The 7,729-nt window shown below is 34.6% G+C and overlaps 1 pseudogene; it reads right to left on the bottom strand.

The window, feature by feature from the left end:
* Positions 1 to 330: 330 nt before the first annotated feature.
* On the bottom strand, positions 331 to 1,114 carry LOC104847610 (annotated as a pseudogene).
* Between the last annotated feature and the right edge of the window lie 6,615 nt (positions 1,115 to 7,729).

The raw sequence follows: 7,729 nt of genomic DNA, 5'->3' as shown, positions 1-7,729 counted from the left end.
TAATCTTTCACAAAATTCATCATTCATTTATAATTTAATAAACAACAACATGGGGATATAAGGACCTTACCTCAATCTGATTAAAGCATTTATGAAAAATATACTGTAAACATGACATTAAATTCAGAAAAAATAATTTTCCTACTAAAGTCAGGAACAAGACAAAGATGTCCACTATCACTACTACTGTTCAATATAGTACACAAAACATTATCCCAAGTAAATAGGCAAGAAAAAGAAATAAAATAAATATGCATAGCAAAGGAAGAAGTCAAATTAGCCTTACTTGCAGATGACATTATATTCTTCTTTTTAATAGGAGGTTCACATTTTATTTCTCCAGTGACATATTTACAGCAGAGTATAAATTAGAGGCCTGCTTGCACACCAAACCCAGGTCCTTCAGGTGGTTCAGTCAATGAGGTGAGACCTCCAGCTGGCTCACAAGAGAACCGCCCACTCCTTGGCCCAGGTTTTGGGATTTTGCCAGCTTTCAGCTCATCAATAATTTCTTCAATATCCTTAGGTATCAGATCATCATAGTAGTTTTCGCTTATTTGAACCATTGGTGCATTTACACAGGCCCCTAAACATTCCACCTCTATGAATGAAAAGTTTCTCAGTTGTAGTCTTCCCACCCTTTATTCCAAGCTTTTTCTCAATGGCCTCCAGGATACTGTCAGAGTCTCGGAGCATGCAAAGTGTGCTAGTGCAGACCTGAATGTGGTATTTCCCAACTGGCCTTCGGCTGTACATTGTATAAAAAGTTGCTACTTAATATACTCTCATTGGAGGTACCTGTAAAACTTCTGCAACCTTGTTTATGGCACAGATGGGCAACTACCCATTCTACCTTTGGGCTAAGTCCAGGACTGGGAGCACAGCTGCTACTTTATGCCCTTCTGGATAGTTTTTTACAATTGCATCTATCCTCTTGTAGTTTTCTGGTGTGAAATCAAATGGAATATCAGGATTATTCTCAGGAGTATCTCTGTGCACTAATAAGGCTCCTCCAGCACCATTTTGCACAGCTGTCTTATGCAAATTCCTTTATCTGTCTTCCCCATGGGGTGGTGAGGCAGACCGCCCAGGCCTGCAGCTCCAAGGAGAACATGGCAGTGAAGCCGTGCCCCTTCATCTTCTATTCCCTAAATCATGAGAATTTGAAAAGCAAAGTTTAAATTTGTGTATGTTCGACAAATGCTCCTAAATTAAAAGCTAACTTCAGAGAGCTGCATAGCTATTTTGAATCTTTGCCTTTCATTTTATTATTAGACAATTAATCTTAAGCTTACGGATGTATTAAAAAATATATAAATATATTTATCCAACCTTTTGTTTTTAATGGCAGGGTCTAGCTGGACACCTGATCTATCAGTTTACAAAATACAAAAATGATTGCTATACCCCCCCATGGTAATATTCAATTCTGGTGAGAGCATAGTGAGATAGATACTGTGACATATTATATGAGAATGAATGTAGGTATAATCTTTTTAGATAATAAAATATATAAAAGCTTCTACAAAACCTTATAGCATTTACGCATCCACCTACTTTGCTAGATCTATCATCAAGAGATTTCTGGGTGTCTTCAAAGTCAAAATGACAATGAAAGGTAAACATTTTGAATTAATTCAGAACATTGAGGCAGCCATTGCCACCAAACAGAGTCCAAGGAGGTTTGCAAATTGGATATGAAGAACCTAAACCCACCCTATCTGTTAAAGAAGTTGCAAGGTTGCTGACTCCTGAGAGGCTTAAGAGGGTTTATTTGGCAGAAATTTTAAAGTATATACTCAAAGGAAATGGAGTCCAGGCCCTTGAGAGAGGCACATTGTTTTTTCAAACTGTTAATTTATGTTTCTCCTGAGATGGTGAAAACCTACTGAATTTGTAAGTCTATAGGAAATTCTGTCCAGGATCATGGTTTATAGGAAAAAGATGGCCACTCCCATGAAGATAATGGCCCACTCACAGGGAAAGGCCTGTTAAAAAGATGAAAAGAGGCAACCTGTTCTCACGTCAAGAAGGCCCATTTGCAGGTGAAAAGGGAGTTAATCCTGCTCATTGTGCCTTGAGAGAAAAAAAAAAGAAACTAGGCTGCAGTTTTTATTTTTACAATTATGACTTTCCTTGTCTCCTTTCTGAGGTAGGACAGAAGAAAATAAAATATAGGTAAAATGGAGACAAGAAAATCATAACTAAAAATTATGCATTTAAGAAGACTGCAAATTTTGAGCCTCAGTCAGTCAATGCTGTGTAAACACATTTCTTGGGTTACATTTAGGCTGTTCTTTTAGGCTCATCACACCTATGGTTTTTGTTGTTGTTGTTGTTGTTGTTGTTGTTGTTGTTGTTTTAATTTTCTTTGGAACCAGGGATTGAACTCAGGTCCTTGCGCTTGTATGGCAGGCAGTGGCACCACTGAGCTAAATCCCTGGCCCCACATTTTTAAAAAAATATTTTGTGTTTTGGTACTGGGGATCAAACTCAGGTCTTTGTGCTTGCAAGAAGAGTGGCGGAACCACTGAGCTAAATCCCTGGCCTGCTATAATGATTTTATTTGGCAGAAATTGTTGTTGATTAATGAGTATGATCAAAAATTATGCTTAACAATAGCAAGGACCCGAGTACAATCCCCAGTACCCCCCCAAATAAATAAATAATAGCTACAATTTGAAAACAGCCCAATTACCCATCAACTGGAGACTGGATAAAGAAGATGTGTTTTTTTGACTGGGCATGTGGCACACTCCTGTGGTCCCAGCACTCAGAAGGCTGAGGTAGAAGGATCACTCTGAGTTTGAGACCAGCATGGGCTACATAGTGAGTTCCATCCAGGTCAGGCTCAACTACATAGTGAGATCCTGTATCTAAAAAATTTTTTATTTTTTGGGTTTTTTTTGATAAAATTAAGTACTACTCAGCCATAAAGAATAATAAACTAGAGGTATTTATAGCTAAGTGGATGCACATTGAGGCCACACTAGAGTGAAATTAAATAAGTAACACATGTGTAAATATCTAATAGTTTCTCTGGTGTGAAAAAATGAAAGTGTAAATAAAAATCCAAATGTATAATTGATATTGTGTAATAGGAAGAAAAGGTCTAAAAGTAGAGGAAGTGTGAGGTAGGGGAAAGGGAAAAAGGGAAAAGGAACAATATGTGAAAAGGAAAAACATAGAAACAATGTCTTTGTAAAATCAAGGATGATTCAACATACACAAGTCAATAAATGTAACACATCATATAAATTGGAGCTAGGTCAAAAACCACATGATCATTTCAATAGACACAGTAAAAGGCTTTTGACAGAATTGAACCACCCTTTATGATAAAAAGAGTGAAGTAAACAGGTATAGAATTATTATATTTCAATATGATAGAAGCTGTTTATGATAAACCAAGAGCAAACATCATACTAAATTGAAAGTAAATAAAATCATTCCTTCTAAAATTTGGAACAAGACAAGGACGTCCACTATCAACTCTACTATTCAATTTAGTACTTGAAACATTAGCCAGAGTAGTTAGAAAAGAGAAAGAAATAAAAGGGATACATACAGGAACAGAAGAACTCAAATTTTTATTATCTGCAGAAGACAAAATACTATTAGTAGAAGATCCAAAGAACTAAACCAAAATCTCAGAATTAATAATGAACTTAAGCAAAGTAGCATGGTATGAGATCAACAAACAAAAGTAATTAGTATCTGTGTGCACCAACAAACAAGATGAGAAGGAAATTTTGAAAATAATTCCATTCCCATTCACTTCAAGAAAAATAAAATATTTATGAATGAGCCTACCCAAGGAAGTGAAAGAACTCTACAAAGAAAAGTGTAGTACATGAAAGAAGGAGACTGAAGAGGACATCAGAAAATGGAAAGTTTGCCCTTGCTCTTAGATAGGCAAAACCAATATCATAAAAATGGCGATACTTCCAAAACTGTCATGCAGATTTAATTCAGTCTTAATGAAAATACCAATAGCATACTTTATAGATGTAGAGAAAACAAACCTAAAATTCATATGGAACCAGAAAAGATCCAGAATAGTAAAAGGAATTCTAGGCAATAAGAGTAAAGTCAACAGTATACAGTACTTGACTTCAAGCTATACTACAAAGCAATAGTGGTAAAAATGGGATGGTACTGGAACTAAAGCAGAAATGTGGATTAATGGAACAGAATGAATGATACAGATAACTCACCAGAGATATTCAATTCTCTGATCTTTGACAAAGGGGCCAAAAACTTATTTTGGATGAAAACCTATTCAGCATGTGATATTGGGAAAGCAGGTTATATTTTTAAAAATTAATTTTATTGGAACATTTAAGGCATGCAATATAATGCCTCTGTTGTTCCCAGAATTAATTTTAGAGAACACAAACTCATGTTTCAGATAGCTATCAAGTTCAGAATTATTATATTGCCTGGCTTGGATTATTTTGCTTGCTTAGATTACTTGGTGCTCTATATCACATTGAGTCTATATGTTGTTCAAGGTTGTGGTTCAACTCTGAAATTTCTTTATTGGTTTTTGTTTAGTTGATCTATCTCTTTGCAAAAGTGGGGTGTTAAAATCCCCCACTATGATTGTATTAGTGTTTATTTTATCTTTTAATTTCAGTAGCTTTTGTTTCACAAAGTACTCAAATATTTGAGATATATATATATATATTATTTCATGTTTTCTTATTGAATTGTTCATTTAACTATTATGTGGTGAACTTCTTTGTCTTTTCTAATCCATTTTAACTTGAAGTTTACCATGTCTGATATTAGAATTGCTACTCCTGCTTATATGGTGTTCTTGGTACATTAAATGTTGTTTTCATACTTTAGTTTTAGTCTATGAATATCTTTTTTAATTAGATGAGTTTCTTGAATGGAACAGATTGTTGTACTCTCTTTTGTAATCCAGTCTTCCACTCTAGGTCTTTTGATTGGAGAGTTAAGGCCATTAACATTTTGAGATATTACTACGATGAGTTTGGCACAGACCGGGAGAAAAAAATGAGAACCAAGACATGCATTTAAAGGTACAAGACCCCAATAATGATGGTAATTGTACTGTATACCTAAAATGTACCAATAAACTCAATAAAAGAAAATAAAAAGATGAGTTTGTTATTTACTGTCAGTCCTTCTTTATCTGTTGATATAACATTTGTTTTACTTTTCCTAATGTTTGTTGTTGTTGTTTATCCATTATCTTCACGAATTTTCTCAGCTTTTTTAGATGTGTGCAATCCTATGTTTCTGTTGAGAATATTCTTGAATATTTTCTCTAGCACTGGTTTAGCACTCACATATCTTCTGAACTATTCTTTTTCATGGAAATACTTCCCCATCTGTTTTGAAGCATAACTTTACTGAGAGAGTTAAACAAGGTTGAAAGTTATTTGCTCTTAGGGCTTGAAATATTTTACTCTCAACTCTTTTTGTCTTCACATTTTGTGCTGAAAAGTTTGCTATGATTCTAATTAGTTTACCATTATATGTGATTTTGTTTTGTTTTGTTTTTCTCTGACTGCATGTAAAATTCTGTGGGATTTTTTTGCATGATATCTATGCATTTAATAGTTATATACCATGGAGAACTTCTCCTTTCATCATATTGTTTGATGTTCTATAAGATTACTTATGCTTTAAATTTTTTAGTTATATTTGGGAAATTTCCTTCCATAATTTCTTAAAGCGTAATGGTTAATCCATCTCTGCTGTCTTCTAGTTTATCTCTATCTACTATTAGCCTTAGATTTTTTTTTTGTCATCAAGTAGCTGCTGGATAGTTTTCTCTTCTCTTATTTTCTCTTTGTCTTCTTTGACCTCCTTATCATAATTCATTATTTTACCCTCAATATCAGACACTGTCTTCACATTGGTCATTTCTGACATGTATGAATTTTATACTGTTTTTTTATTTCAGGTATTTCTATCTGAAATCTTTTTGAAAATTTCATATCCTTGTTGCATCTGTCATTTAGTTTTAAACTGTTTTGATCATTTTTTTTACCTATTTGCCAGAAATCCACCTTGAGTATAATGTCTTTGCTGTAAACTTTTGATTCATTTCCTTTAATCTCATCTATTCTCTTCATCTCTTCTAAGAATTTTTTATAGATTTCTGCTATCTGTTATTTGATTTCTTTTGCCTTTGTGAGTCCTTGTTCTGCCTTGTCAGACTAGGTATGTGGGGGGGAGTTGAAGATCTTCTACTTCCTTATTTCCCCTTTCTCCTACTTGTGTGTGTGTGTGTGTGTGTGTGTGTGTGTGTGTGAGTGTTTGTGTGTGTATTTATATCCCTCTTATAGTCTCCTCCATTTTGGGGGTTTGGGGATATTTATGTAGGGTGGATATACTCAATCATATGGAGCTTTTAGTATGATTTTTTTCCTTGTGAATAATTTTCAGCTTTGTATTTTCCAGTTCTATTAATTACTATTTCTTTTGTTTATTTTAGGTGGTTTAGGTTCTTTCCTTATTTTTCCTGCCAGAATTGCTTCAATTTATAATACCATCCACAGATTCAGATTTACATTTCTATATAATAGTCCTTGCCTTACTCACCCCTCCCTTTTTGTCTATTCTGTAGATGAAGGTGAGAACACAGATGCCTATTAAATCAGAGCCAATAAAAGCACAAATATGATTAAAAATAGACCCTTATCTTTCAACATGCACTAAATTAAAATCCAAATGGATTAAAGATCTAAATATTAAAACAGAAACATTAAACTTGCTGGAAGGTAAGTTAAGCAGAACTCTAGAAGACATTGGCATAGGAAAAGACTTTATGAACAAATCTTCAGTAGCATGGGAACTAGCAGATAGGATCAACAACTGGGATCTCATCTTATTAAAAAGCTTCTGCACTTCAAAGGAAACCATCAGCAAAACTAAGAGACAACCTACAATGTGGGAAAAAAATTTTACCAGCTGTTCCTCAGACAAAGGACTATTATCAAGAATATATAAAGAACTCAAAACACTCAGCCCCCCAAATATAAAGACCCAATTAAAAACTGGGCATCCGAAATGAACAGACATTTCTCAGAAAAAGAAGTAAAAGCATCAAGTAAATATATGCACAAAAGATCCACATCACTGGTCATTCGAGAAATGCAGATGAAAACAACACTGAGATTCCACCTCACCCTACAAAGAATGGCTGCTATCAAGAAATCACACAATAACAAATGTTGGTGGGGTTGTGGGGAGAAAAGATCCCTTCTCCATTGTTGGTGGGAGTGCAGACTGGGGCAACCACTATGGAAATCAATATGGAGATACCTCCAAGAGCTTGGACTAGAGGTTCCATTTGACCCAGCCATCCCTCTGCTGGGTATCTTTCCAAAAGAACTAAAAGAATCATATCACAGAGAAGTATGCGCACCCATGTTTATAGCGGCACAGTTTGTAATAGCTAAATTTTGGAAACAGCCTATTTGCCCATCCGTTGGAAACCGGATAGAGAAGATGTGGTTTTTCTATAAAATGGAATATTACTCAGCCACAAAGAATGAGAAAATAGATTTATTCATAGGAAAATGGATACATATTGAAGATATACTCCTAAATTAAATAAATAAGGCACACATGTGTAAATATTGAATAGATTCTCTGGTGTGAATAATCTACAATAATACAGAAGATCCTAATAAGATTACTGACAATGAGAAATGGGAAGAAAGGAGCTAAAGGTGTAGGGAAGGTG

The sequence above is a fragment of the Fukomys damarensis genome, unplaced genomic scaffold (genome assembly GCF_012274545.1).
Source record: "Fukomys damarensis isolate Sample0158 unplaced genomic scaffold, DMR_v1.0_HiC HiC_scaffold_39, whole genome shotgun sequence".
Classification (NCBI taxonomy): Eukaryota; Metazoa; Chordata; class Mammalia; order Rodentia; family Bathyergidae; genus Fukomys; species Fukomys damarensis.
Note: the sequence above shows the minus strand (reverse complement) of the source record. Positions and strands in the feature narration are given on the sequence as shown.